This window comes from Castor canadensis, chromosome 13 (assembly GCF_047511655.1).
Source record: "Castor canadensis chromosome 13, mCasCan1.hap1v2, whole genome shotgun sequence".
Lineage (NCBI taxonomy): Eukaryota > Metazoa > Chordata > Mammalia > Rodentia > Castoridae > Castor > Castor canadensis.
The window spans coordinates 31,450,899-31,465,888 of record NC_133398.1 but is presented as its reverse complement, the minus strand read 5'-3'; the positions used below and the strand labels follow the sequence as shown (position 1 = coordinate 31,465,888).

At 44.7% G+C, this 14,990-nt stretch overlaps 1 long non-coding RNA gene across 2 annotated transcripts in view; it reads left to right on the top strand.

The window, feature by feature from the left end:
• LOC141415634 (uncharacterized) overlaps positions 1–14,990 on the top strand; it is a 252,886-nt gene that overhangs the window by 157,835 nt on the left and 80,061 nt on the right. The window lies entirely within an intron of this gene.

Here is a 14,990-nt window from a genome sequence, read left to right as displayed (position 1 = left end):
TTTGTTGGGGTCCGAGACCGGCCACCCTCTGAGAGGACAAAGGACACTTGAGACAATGCAAGCTACAAAGTGAGGTTTATTTCTAGCTAGCTAGGGTCCGAGTATCCGCCCGGGGGTTTCAACAAGGACCCTGAATGCAAAGTTTAAGCAGGTCTTACACTCTTTAAAGCATCAATCATTGTCACATAGGAATTCCTCATGCCCCTGGGGTCACATTTTCCTGACATTGCCCACATCCTGGTGGTGGGGTAAGATTATTTATTGGGAACTGGAAAAACACCAGGCGTTTACTTATCAGGTTTACCTGTCAGGAACTTGAAAAATACCAGATGTCTTAACATATTGACTCACATTCCATTCAGCATGATCAATCAGAAACACTCCCTGTTCCCAGAAACCGTTTCACCTCCCTTTGTTCCAGGGACTGGGGCTCGAGGTTACCCAAGGGTCATGCCAGTTATAGCTGATTTTTAGGCTAGGTGGGCTGCAAGTTAAAGTATCCCAACATTCCCCCCTTTAGATGTTCATAATGAGGAATCATGCTCATTTGGGTGATACGCATAAACATGTCCGGGGCTAGGTAGCCCTTCATATTGCTGTCTCAGGACCATGAGTTGGACTGTACTAACTCAATCTTTTATGAAGGTCACTAGCTTATTCAGAATGCATGGACCAAAGGTTAAGATAAGCAGCAGTATGACCAAGGGACCCACCAAGGTGGAGACCAAGGTAGTAAACCAGGGGGACCTATTGAACCAAGCTTCAAACCAATTTTCTTGGGCTTCTCTTTCCCGCTTCCTTTTTGCCAGTCCTTCCTTCACTTTAGACATAGACTCCCTAACTACTCCCGAATGATCAGCATAGAAACAACATTCCTCTCCTAGGGCTGCACATAGCCCCCTTTGCTGAAGGAACAACGATTCTAGGCCCCGTTGTTCTGAAGTACTACTTCAGACAGGGAGGTAAGGGATTTTTCTAGGTGACTAATGGGGCTTCTATTCTCTCTATGTCCTCATCTATGGCCATGCGCAGTGAAGACGTCCTGCTATGTTGAGTGGCTAGGGAGGCTATGCTGGTTCCTGCTCCGGCTACTCCCAAGCTGAGTAGGGTAGCAATGGTTATGGCAGAAATAGGCTCTCTTTTTTTCCTCTCACCTGTCTTTATACTCCAGTATGAGTATAGGCTGTCCTCGGAATGATAGATGATGCGGGGTAGCACAGCCACTAGGACACAGAATTCTTTAGAGTTGTTAAAGACCTTAGTCGATAGGCAAGGGGTGAGCCTGGATTGTGAGCATATCCACCACCCATTGCCTTTCGGAATTATCCATCTGACATCTTTTGCCCAGATGGGGTTGTTATCTATAGTAGTACATAGGTCCTGTTTTTCCCTCAGCACCTTCCCTAGGCAGGTTCCTTGGCCACTCACTTGTTGTATGGTCAGACCTCTCTTATGGTCTCCCCAGGAACATTGGGTGGGATTTTCACGGGTTAAGGCATTGTAGGTAACATTTAGCCCTATCGCCTCATAGAAAGGGGGCCTCACATCATAGCACAGCCAGCAGGAGGTAGTCATATTAGGGTCAGTGTGGTTTAATGTTAGGAATGCAGCATTTACCAAATTCCAGAGGGGATCTGGGGCCCCAAGCATGGCATGGGGGTGCCTTTCCCGGGGAGAGCCAGTGCTTAACAGTCCCAGGGTTTTAACATTAGCTTTTGTGCGTGGATGGGGAGGGGCTGAGGTGGTGCGAGATTGGAGAGGTGGTTGGAGAGGCAGCTCTGCATGGGGTGGCTTGAGAACTTTGTTGCGGCCTACCGTCTTAGGTGGTGGCCCTATGGGCTCAATTTTTAATCTGATTACTACAATCAAGCCAGAATGTCCACCATATTTATAATACACAAGCCCCCACCTTCTACCTTGTATCCACCTGGGGGTGTCCCCTTTGCCACTGTCAGTGAAAGTTACCTTGATTCTATCTAAGTCAGTGGGTCGGCATTCTTGGGTGGGTAATGGCCACTTTTTAGTTCTCTCATTTCTCGCACAACCCATGTCCGAGTCAGATGAGTCATGGCATCCTTGGTAACTCCTTATTTACAAAGGCAAATTTAACCAGGTCCGGTCTTGTCACCCCCCATCTCCAATTACCATCATTAGATGTAAAACATGCCCATGACTTACAGAAGAAGTCCTGCATCCCCCCACAATCTCTACTTATCTTGTGGCTGGGGCAAACATAAAAACCCGGGCTTGCTCCGGGGCATCAGACTTGTAGGGAGAATTGAGGTCTCTAAAGCAGAATTTAAGCTCTGCCACCAAGTTTCTGTAGGGGCAATGTGTGTGGTCTCATTAAGAACGGTATGGGTTTCCCCACTGGTGATTATCCAGGTTTGCTTATAGGGCTGGTGAGGGTTGGTTTCTGTGAGGCTCTTGCTCTGAGCAGTGAGCAAGACCAGAGTGACCAGCCAGCCCATCCGTGGCTGTTCCCAAAGACTTTGCATGTTCTCGGGGTCGCAAGAACTTCAGCTTCAACGGGTTGTCTGGGTGCTGCCGTGCCATCCAGTCTCTGGCGTTTCTCTGTTCTTGTTGACTGGCTTGACGCACGTGGGAATGGTGGACCCAAGGCCTGACACCGTCAACCTTAAGAGCAGTGGGGGTAACAGAATGACCATGTAAGGGCCCTTCCATCTTTCTTCTAAAGTGCGGGCTCTGTGTCTCTTTACCCATACCCAATCCCCTGGGAAGATGCCATGTTCCAGATCTGATGCATCTTTGGTCTCATACAAGGAGTGCACTAAGGGCCAGATCTCTCATTGGACCTCCTGTAGGGCCTTCAAGCTAACCAAGTAATTTGGGGCCGTACTGGGGTCTTAGTTTGGTAGAGTTCGGACAACAATGGGGGGCGGAACCCCATATAGAATTTCAAAAGGTGTCAACCCATGTACATATGGTGAATTTCGAACCCGGAAGATGGCATAGGGTAGGAGGGCCACCCAGTCTCCGCCAGTCTTGATGGCTAATTTAGATAAGGTCTCCTTCAGGGTCTGATTCATTCTTTCTACCTGCCCTGAGCTCTGGGGGTTATATTCACAATGCAGTTTCCAATTAGTCCCCACTGCCCAGGCCAGTCCTTGTAGGACATTACTGATGAAAGCCGGACCATTATCAGAGCCTAGAGTTTCGGGGATGCCATATCTGGGTATGATTTCCTCCAGCAAAACCTTAGCTACGACCTGGGCAGTCTCTCGTTTTGTAGGAAAGGCTTCCACCCAGCCTGAGAAGGTGTCTATCAGAACCAACAAATACTTATACCCATACCTTCCTGGCTTCACCTCAGTGAAATCCACTTCCCAGCTCCGTCCTGGCGCCCTCCCCCGTACCCGTGTACCTGTATGTAGGAGTCCCCTTTTGCTGGGTTTCATAGCCTGGCACCCAACACATTGGTCCACAGTCTTTTGAATCTGGGCTGTTTGATGCGGGAACTGGAGGCAGGCCGACTGAAGGAGGGCGAGTAGTTTCTTCTTGCCTAAATGGTTGGCTCGATGTAGATTGGAGAGGAGAAATAGTCCTAGCTTTTCAGGAAGGATCAGCCACCCTTCGTCATCATGATACCAGCCTTGCTGATTGGACCCCGGGCATCGGTGACCTTGGATCCATTGTCTGTCTTCCGAGGTGTACTCGGGTCATGGTGGCAAGCAAGGAAGTTCGGGCATGGGTAAAGTCAGCGCTAGGGTCGTGGAGACCAAAGCAATGTTTCGGGCCGCTATGTCCGCTCACCGGTTCCCCATAGCTTCCGGAGTCTGGGCAGATTGGTGATGAGGAACGTGTACTACCACCACAGCTTGGGGCTTCTGCACCGCAGTCAGTAGTCTCTGGATCTCCGGGAGATTACGTAGCTCCTTTCCTTTCACTGTAATGAAACCCCTTTCCCGGTAGATGGCACCATGTACATGGATGGTCCCGAAAGCGTAGCGGCTGTCAGTATAAACAGTCACTCGTTTTCCCTCAGCCCGCTCAAGTGCCTCTGCCAGCGCGATCAGTTCGGCTTTCTGGGCTGAGGTCCCCGGGGGCAGCGGGGCACTCCAAATTATGCTCCCACCTTGGTCCACCACTGCTGCGCCCGCCTTACGCACCCCATCCAAGACGAAGCTACTCCCTTCTGTATACCATACCAGCTCACTGTTGGGTAGGGTTGAGTCCTGGAGATTGGGGCTCACTTGGGTGATTTCAGCTATAATCTCCTGACAGTCATGTAGAGGGGCTTCCAGGTCCAGATTTGGCAGCAAGGTGGCGGGGTTCAGAGGGACTGGTTCGGAGAAGAGGATGTGGGGGGAATCCAGCAAGAGCCCTTGGTAATGAGTCAGTTGGGCTTTGGTCATCCATCTACCTGGAGGGTGCTTTAGGACCCCCTCTACTGCATGGGGGGTTACCACCTTCAGATGTTGCCCAAAAGTGAGCTTATCTGTGTCCTTTACCATTAGGGCAACTGCCGCTATGATCCGCAGGCATGGGGGCCAGCCTGCTGCAACTGGGTCTAACCTTTTGGATAGATAAGCAACTGGGCACTTCCAGGGCCCTAGGCACTGCGTTAGTACCCCTTTCACTATTCCCCTCCTTTCATCTACAAAGAGGGTGAAGGGCTTTAGAGGGTCTGGCAGCGCCAGGGCTGGAGCTCTTAGGAGGGCGGTCTTGAGCTCAAAGCCCTTTTGTTGATCTGGCCCCCAGACCCACGGGGCCTTATCTTTAGTTGCCTTGTATAAGGGTTTTGCCAGTTCAGCATACCCCAATATCCACAGCCGGCAGTAGCCCACCGTCCCCAGGAACTCGCGAACTTCTAGAGCTGAGGTGGGGATGGGGAGTCTGAGAATAGTTTCTTTCATAGCATTCATTTACCATCTGGTTCCCTCTTTTAGTTCATACCCCAGGTAGGTGACTGTTTGTCTACAAATCTGAGCCTTCTTTGCACTGGCCCGATAGCCCAATTTCTCTAGCTCCTGGAGGAGGTCTCCAGTGGCTTGCTGGCACTCAGCTTCAGATGCAGCTGCCAGAAGCAAGTCATCTACATACTGCAAAAGTGTGATGGAATTGTGGCTCTGGCGATATGAGTCCAGATCCTGATTAAGAGCCTCATTGAACAGAGTAGGGGAGTTTTTGAAACCCTGTGGGAGTCTAGTCCATGTTAACTGTCCGGGGGTTCCCATATTTTCATCATGCCATTCGAAGGCAAAAATGTGTTGACTGTTGGGTGCCAGGGCTATGCTAAGAAAAGCATCTTTCAAGTCCAAAATGGTATACCAAACATGGGAAGGGGGCAAATGGCTCAGCAAGGTATAGGGGTTGGGGACTGTGGGGTGGATGTCCTCGACCCTCTTGTTTACTTCCCTTAAATCTTGGACTGGCCTATAGTCTTTTCCCACGGGTTTCTTAACAGGGAGGAGAGGAATGTTCCAAGCAGAACGGCAGGGTCGTAATATTCCAGCCTCCAGGAGACAGTTAATGTGAGGGGCAATCCCCCTCCATGCCTCGGAAGACATGGGATACTGACGGACTCGGATGGGCTGAGCTGAAGCCTTGATTTCTACTATTACCGGGGATCGATGTTCTGCTAGTCCCCAGCTGCTATTCTGCCCAAGCCTGGGGGTAGGTTTGAATCCAATAAGCCATTTCAGGGGACCATTCAATAGGTTTTGGGGGAGGGTCCCGCAAGGAGAACAAGCGATGTTCATCCTCGAGAGACACAGTCAAGACTTGGAGGGGCTGTCCTTGTCCATCCGTCACTTTGATACCATCTGGCTCAAAGTGAATGTGAGCCCTCACCTTAGTTAGCAGATCGCATCCCAGAAGGGGGGCAGGGCATTCAGGAATGACCAAAAAGGAATGGGTCACCTGATGCCGGCCCAAATCCACCTAACGCTTGCTAGTCCATTGATATGTCTTGGACCCAGTGGCTCCCTGCACGAGACTAATTTTCTGAGACAGTGGCCCAGTAGGTTTATTTAGAACTGAATATTGAGCCCCGGTGTCTACCATACGTTTCACGGGCTTCCCCTCCACATATATGGTTACCCAAGACTTGGGGAGGGGTTCTGAGTCCTGTCCCCTCTAGTCATTGTCCATTTCGGTTAACGGGACCCGGGTGTCATTGTTGGGCCTGCTATTTGGCCTCGGGCGACCCTGGAGCTTGGGACATTCTCTCTTCCAGTGTCCATATTCCTTACAAAATAGGCACACTGTCCCTGGCCTAACCGGGGTTGATCTCTTTGGGGATGGGGGGAGCCAGTCCATCCAGAGCCCGGTCCAGCCAAACCTTGGACCCCTGCTAGCAATATTTTAGCCATTTCCTTCTGCTTTTTGTTTTCCTTACTCTGGTGTTCCCTGTCCTCCCTCCAAATCCTTTCTGGTAGTTCCTGATTTTCTTTCCTGATTCTATCCTCTTGCTCTTCTGGGGTTTCTCGGGTATTAAAAACTCTTTCGTCTACTTTCATCAGATCCTGGATACCCATTTCCCCAAGTCCTTCCTGCTTATATAGTTTCTTCCTAATATCAGGGGCAGCCTGATTTATGAAGGACATTATCACGGCTGACTGATTCACCTCCACTAGTGGATCTAGGGGGGTATACTGTCTGTATGCATCGTAAAGGCACTCAAGGAATGTGGCCGGGCTTTCATTCTCCCCCTGCACTATCGTCTTTACCTTAGCCAGATTGGTAGGGTGGCGAGCTGCTGCCCGGAGGCCTGCCATAAGAGTCTGGCAGTAGACCCAGAGACACTCCCTACCTTCTGCATTCCCATAGTCCCAATCGTGTCTGTTCAAGGGAAAACGGTCATCAATCAGGTTAGGCAAGGTAGGCGGTCATCCGTTGTCACCAGGGACATTCTTTCTGGCTTCAGTGAGAATCTGCTCCCGTTCCTCAGTGGTGAATAGAGTTTTAAGGAGCTGCTGACAGTCATCCCATGTAGGACTATGAGTATGCAAAATGGACTCAAACAGATCGGTCACGCCTCTAGGATCCTCAGAAAAAGGAGGGTTCTGGGCTTTCCAGTTGTACAGGTCACTACTTGAAAAAGGCCAATACTGATAGGTGCCTCCTCCATCAGGACTAGCACCACCCAGAGCCCGCACCGGGAGGATGGGGGGGCAGTGGAAGTGGAGGAGGGCTCCTCTTCCGGAATTTCTTCTCGCTGCCTACGGAGCCTGAGTCCCCTCGCCAGTCTGGAGACCAGGGCAGGGGGTGCAGATGGGGAGGCTGATGAATGAGGAGGTTCTGGGGGGCAGCTGCCTCTGGCTGGAGCAGTGTGGCAGCAGCATATGGCGGGGGACTTGCCTCAAAATCTAAGTTTATCAAAGATGGATGGGAAGTCAGTTCTTCCTGCAGAATAGGCTTCTTAGGGGAATTAACAGGAGTGGGGGTGTTCCCCGACACGGTCAGTATCAAGGGCCGGTCTGTAGATGCCTCATGGATAAACGGCAGCAGCCAGGAAGGAGGGTCCTCTACTAAAGTCTGCCACATAAGGACGTAGGGATATTGATCAGGGTGGCCATGAAGACCAGGTTTATTAATGACATTGCGGACCTTCTTAATTGTGTCCAAGGAGAAGGTACCTTGAGGAGGCCAGCCTACATTAAAGGTTGGCCATTCCACTGAGCAAAGGGCATCAAACTTACCTTTCTTAATTTCTACACCATAATTGTGTCCCTTAGTGCGGATTTCTGAAAAATGACTCAGAAGAAGGGTCTTAGGAGTTACCTGAGCCTGTCCCATGATGATCAGAAGAGGTGGACAAAGGAGACATCAAAGAACAAAAGAGACAATTCCAGCAGACAAACAAATTCGCACAGGACTCTCCAACATACACACGTACCAGCTGGTCAACCAGACTACTCTCACAGGCACACTTCCATTCACACCAGATTCAGGATCCTTACCCAAAGACTGCCCAAACGGTGTCCACCGAGGATGTCAGCGTGGTTCCTGACTGTTGGGGACGTCTCCCACGACTTCCAATAGTGAAGCCTCCAGGGCTGTAACCTTTTCCCTCCACTCAATGAGAATTCCCAACCAAATTCAGATGGGGACTCCAGGTCCCTCCAAATGGAGGTGGCCAATCCTCCTTCTGCGGTCTTTCCCAAACAAACCTTGGTGTCGGAGGCCATTTGTTCCTCTCAGGGAAGGTCCTATCTCACTGGGGCCTCCAGATGTTGGGGTCTGAGACTGGCCACCCTCTGAGAGGACAAAGGACACTTGAGACAATGCAAGCTACAAAGCGAGGTTTATTTCTAGCTAGCTAGGGTCCGAGTTTCTGCCTGACACAGCGGGTTGCAACAAGGACCCTGAATGCAAAGTTTAAGCAGGTCTTATACTCTTTAAAGCATCAATCATTGTCACATAGGAATTCCTCATGCCCCTGGGGTCACATTTTCCTGACATTGCCCACATCCTGGTGGTGGGGTAAGATTATTTATTGGGAACTGGAAAAACACCAGGCGTTTGCTTATCAGGTTTACCTGCCAGGAACTTGAAAAACACCAGATGTCTTAACATATTGACTCACATTCCATTCAGCATGATCAATCAGAAACACTCCCTGTTCCCAGAAACCATTTCACCTCCCTTTGTTCCAGGGAGTGGGGCTCGAGGTTACCCAAGGGTCATGCCAGTTATAACTGATTTTTAGGCTAGGTGGGCTGCAAGTTAAAGTACCCCAACTTAGGCTAGGTGGGCTGCAAGTTAAAGTATCCCAACAGTTTATTGCCTCTATTTTTCTTCATTCTACCTTAGTTGCTTTCTTATGGTGGTTTCAACTGGTTTAAACATTCTATATTCATTCTTGTATAGAGAGTGCATCAACCACATTCACTTTTTAAATTTCCTTCATTTAGCTTTTATCCCTCTCACATGTGTCCTCCCCTTAGTGTGACCTGTTTTTCATAATATTGCTGTATTTGTATTAGGTCTGTATTCCACATATGAGAGAAAACATGTGCTTGCAAGCTCTTTGTCATATATTTATGAGGGCACTTTCTAGTTTGTTTATAGATACAACTTTGGAGAGAACAAACCAAGGATATTCTTTGATATTACATTAAAATGTATTTATATGCAAAGTTAGGGGATCTTTGTTCAATCAGTTCTTATTCTACTTTCTTTGAAATTACAAGAGAATTAGACAGAACAGAAAAAGCAATTGCATTCCTAGCAACTGTCTTCTCAGCCTATTACCCAAGATTCATAGCCATGGGTATATGACCCTGAAATTTTTCATAATTCTATTCTTTTTGAAAGGCCCCAGGACTACAATCTTATATTCCCTTCAGATTTTAGCAGCCAAAGGCAAGAACAAGATAGCTATATGTTAAAACTCTACCCAGTCCCATTTATTGTTTGTATTAGTGGAATCATAAAAATAGCTTTAAATAGATTTATCAAACCCACATGGCTCTCCAAAGATTGTCCTAATATGCGTTATTTAAAAACTCTAAAAAATGAGCCATAAAAAATAAAATAAAACTCTAGCTATTCATCAGAGATTATCAAAGTTGAAAAGATAACCAATGTGTTTGATATTTGTCTAACTCGCTATCGTAGTAATAAAGAATGTTGACAAAAGGATAATAAAAATTAGCTCCTACAGATTTTTAAAAAATCATTGCATATTCATTAAACAGCTTTGTCTTAGAAAAGAACAACCTCTATTTATTAAAAGATCACATTGGTAAACCTATTAGGCTAAGTTAAGTATATTGCCTAGTTGTTTATATTTGAGGACATTCAGAAGGCTTCCATTACAAAAAAGTTATCAGAGCAACGTGAATTAAAGAATCTTGACTGTATTTTTATATACCAACTATACTAGCAAAAATAATGATAAAATTCAGTGCTGATGGGATTATAGAGAGTACATTCATTGCTGGTGGCACTCTTAGAGGAGTTGTTTTAATCAGCTAGATATTTTAAAAAAAAAAGTGTTAAAAATTGTTTGTGTTGTTTGACCAAGAATTTACCCAAAAGGGGAAAAAGTCTAATTTTAAATCATTCATTGAATCACAGGATTTTTTTTTAATAATGAAAAAGTAAAAGCCATTCAAATATTATGGAGAATGAAATATGACACACAAGCATCATGTTGTTTTGAATGTTAGAAAGGGGCTTTAGGGTAGCTTGCATTTCTTCCCAAATCTAGCTGCATATCATACTCACCAAGTGAACTTTTTTATTTCCTTGTCTGATGAACCTTCTCCATAGAAGGTGTTTTTACCTGGAATTTGTAACATTGAAGTGATAAATGGGAAGGGGAGTAAAATGGGATGATTTGCAACCTTTGCCCTTAGGGGTTTTGTGGGAAACTGGACCTCAGTGGTAGTGTTTTTGGTATATAAAGCTTCCCATCATAAATGCACATGCCTGCTGTGCTCCATCAGAATTGTATTCCTTTCATTAAGCTTCTTAGTATGGTGAGAAAAGACAGTAGGCTCCTATATAGAGTCAAAGAGTTGGACACCCTGGTGGTGGCTAACTCTACAAAGCCCATTTCTCCACTCCCCAAATAGTTGGGTTAATAGTACTTAGTACAGAAAGTATGAACATTGTGTCTTTTTAATCTTTATCTTCAAAAGTGGTAAAACAACAGAGGAAGAAAAACTGAGCTCATATCTGAGGGCTTTCTAGAACTGAAATTGCATAGCAAGACCATTCTATTTCATAATTTCTTCAAGAAATCACAACTATGTATTGCAGCTACACATCCTTCTCATGTCAGAGACGAATAGTAGCATGTTGTTGATAATATCCTTAAGCTAGTACTATTTAGCAGAATGGTTGGTTTTTGATCAGTGGAGAGTCCGACTGCTTCTTCACTCTCTAAACCTGATTTCATGGATTTATGTGTCTGTACAAGAAATAGAAAATATCTAAGTTAGAACTAAATATCTCTGGGAGAATCCCTAGGTACTGAGGAGATGTTGAGTTAAGCTGACTATGGTGTATAATTCTCCCATTAAGCTCTTTAATTGCATTTTAATCACTCACCACTGGAAGGCGCGATTAAAATAGTTACAAGAAGAGGTACCTTGAACAAAACACCTGACCATCATTGGCAGCTAGGCAAAGTTTGGAGGAGAGGTAGGAAGGTAAGGTGAAGTGAGATTGGGGGTAGGTGAAGAATTGGAATCAAGGGAGATTGGCATTGAAATATATAGTGTTCTTTTCCCATGGCTAATGAAGTTTGCTAGTCCTCTACAATCCAGTGATCTTGAGTGGAGGTGAACTTGACTTGTGTTGGCTTCAGAGTTGTGCATCCAGCAACAGTTCACAGTGGAGTTCCTAAAATCTGAACTTGTTTAAGGACAATAGCTGCAATTTATCTTTCAATCGATGCTGGAGGATGTGGTTATAGGTAAGCAGAATTCTGGAGCAGGCTAGGGTCAAAGGAACTGCGTCTTCTCATGGGAGCAGCAGGGAGGTTTGTGGCAAGGGATGCTGCTATTGAGCAGGTAAGACATCTCTCTTCAGGGTGCAAAGACAGTTCCCATGGGTGGGTAAGGCACAAGAACTTGAATCAAAGTGAAGGATCTGAAACAATGATCAGACAAAAAGTTGTGAGAAGAGAAACATTGTGAAGAGAACTGTGTTATTGCAGTGACTTCTAATTAACACAAGCTTGGAATATGGTTGATGGGCTTCATATACATATATGAGCTAGAACAATGAAAACTCTTGCTATTGCTTTAAGGGGGTTTGTGGGGAGCGGAGATGGTGGGGGGGGGTGATCTAATCAATGTACAATATAAGATTATTGGGAATTGGCACAATGACTATCCCCTGTACAATGACTATATGCTAATAAAAATGAAAAGAAATAACAAAGTAATTAAAACAAACATAATTTTGATGAGATAAGATGCAAGTTTGTTTTAGTTAAAAGGGAAGATTCAAGCTTTAAGATTTTTTTCTCCTTTGTAAAATGTAAATTTAATTTTATCTTAGGTGTAGATTATGTCTTTACTTTGAAGAAGCCAAAATATTTTTTGTTATGTAAAAGTAAAATGGAGATATTGTCCAGACTTGAAGATTTCTGAGGCACTGTGATTTGGCCTATGAGATGGATAGTATTGTATCTTTCCGAGAGGTAGGTTTACTATAAATTCAGATCTAGAGTAAACTGTGCCTAAAACCTGCTGCAGGAAGATATGTAGCAAACTTGTTCTTTACCTTGAATTATAGAAAAGAACAAGGGTTAGTTTGAATTAGCTCAAACTGTAGTGGCATGTTAATGTCTGAAACAAATGAGTTCAGCCTTTACTGATATTAGATTTTTGGGTTCCAGTGTAGCTCAGGGTCACAAGGCTCACCCCCACGTGTGAGTGAGAAGAACTTGGGAGTTACATTTTCCTTTGAAGGGAATATATTAGTATTGTCAACCATCCCTGGAAGAAACTGACCCTGGGATAGGAAATGAGAAGAGGTGGGTAAAGGTGGGATAGAATGAAGGAAATCTGACCTCTCTGTATCATGGTGACTGTCCAGGATTGCTTGGGCCAGACATTCTTGAATATAGGACTGTCCAGACCAAAGGATAGTCATCCTCTAAGAAGAGATTTACCTAGTAATGATTATAAGTTACTCTATACTGTACAGTATTCTTTTTCTCAAACTTAATGGTAAAGTTCTGTTAAAATTACAGTAGTGCTGTTCATCCTTGGGGCAATGAAGTGTGAGAAAGAGCAGTGGACATTGAAGGGAGATGGTAATCCCAGCCCTTTGGCAATGAGCTACAGCAGGCTGGGGATTGAGGGAACAGGTGGTGACTGGATGTCTTTGTGGAACATTTAATTTCCCTCCAGAGATTTTTGGTCATATTTGGGAAAGGGCAACCTATTAAGAAGCGAGATCCTGAAGTTAAGCAGAACGAGGCTTAAATCATTAGTAATAATTAAGCTTTTCAGTGGCCTCACACTGGAGAAATTCATAATCATAATGGATGCCTACAAGGCACTCTTCAACTTCAGCTCAGGTAATTTCTTGTTTATTCTGTTTTTGCCACCCTGGCTTCATTCAGCTTCTTGATAAAGTCAATTTCTCTCTAGCTTTGAGGTCTTAGCCGTGGTGCTACCTCTGTGCAAAAGACTCTTTTCATCAGCTCTAGTTCCTCAAGCCTGGTTTCTTTTTTTTTTTTTTTAACTTTAATCTCAGCTTAATTGACAACGCCTCCAATTGCTCTTCCTGCTAGCAGTACTCAAGCAATTTCTCTGTTCTCCTTCCTTGCTTTTTTTTCTCCCATAGCACCCTGTTCATTTAATTCATAGCACTTCACAATTATAGATACATAGCTTTTCATTAATTACCTATATTCTCCACCATACTGCAAAATCCACGAGGTCAGAGATGATGGCAGTTTAAATGAACATGGCATAATGAGTCTTAACTCAGTTCTTTGATCATAGTTGGCCCTTAATAGAAAATTTTGAATAAATGAATAGTGTGCTTATTAAGAAAGTGCAAACTCGTTTTACTTGTCAGACTGACAGAACTAAGATAATTAAGGACATGAAATTTATTTCCAGAAACTTTTAATAAGACTTGTATGCCCGTATATTTCTTATATCTGCCACAAAACCATACTCTGAAGAGAAACCTGCCAACCAATTTGTCACATACCTAATGACATAAAGATAAATCCCATCCTTATCGCTTAGCACTTTTGAAACAATTGAATGGGATTCTTCCTACCTTACTTCTGTTGTTCTGTGGCTGTACTTTTGTTTCTGCCTGCTTTTAGACTTGGGCTTCATCTGCCAACTTCAAATCCACCTGTGACCCCAGCTTTGGTGTTTGCTTTTGGTTTTCTTAACTTCAACTTTTAGTACTCTCTGAGGACTTTGATTTTCACTCAACCTCTGCCTGTTTCTATTTCTGGCTCTCTCAGGTTTATTTCTTTGGCTTAGCTATGGTTCAGGACCTGAACTGCAGTGCCTCTTGTCTGATCCCAGTTTGATCCCTTACTATGTTGATTGCCCAGGTGAGGATGGCCAGACATGTTTCTTGTTCTAGAGTTGTGGAATCTGCAGCAAGTAGCATATATCATAATTATGTCCTAGGGGTCTGTATTATGATGATGACACTGTGCTCCTCATCTGCCTCTTTCTCTTCTGATCTGTGCTATAGTCATACTAAATATCCTGCATTATTGTACTTGGATAAGGCACAACTCTATGGGACAGGGGGTTTGGCTCCTGAGATATCTTAGGGGACTGGATAATGGAATGTTAGGGTGCAGGAGAATTAGCTCTTCATGGCAAGACATTGTGAAGTGAGAGACAGGTAGAAGCATCCCGAACACTACTCTAAGACTCACTTCTTCCTTGCAACCCTTCTTGAGAGAAGTACTGCCTATTGAATGGATGCACCTGTTCAGTGCTTGGCTGTGTCATTTTGCAGGTTCATGTGAAGGGAAAGCGTGTGCACATTGCAATGCACAGCATGCTATGCCTCCCTTCATTCGTTTACTTCCCTTGTTTCTCTTACACATCTCCCCCTGTGCTTCTGCTTTCTAAGTGAAGTATTAATAACTTAATCTTCTCTTCATTCAAGTTTAAATTGCATAGTGTCCAGAATGGGTCAAAAAGGCAGAATTCCAGTGAGGAGTAAATAAAACCAATAGATGAAGCTAAAATGGGGAAGTGGAAGATCCTGAAGTGTGATTTCAAGGGAAATATCCTAGATAAACTTCATGTAATGACTGTACATACTGCCTTTTTATTACAGTGGGACTTGCAATAAGTGTATATGATTCAGCTATTAACTTTTAAAATACAATTGAGTTTTTTAATAAATATATAAATAACATTATGGATAGCAGAGAAAATTGTTGCACAATTTGGACTGACTGACAATTTGAAATTGTTTTTTCAATAAAAATAACACTTTCATTAGCATATAATAGAGTATATTAGTTGTACAGGGTTGTGACATTTCCATATTGCTTATGATGTGCC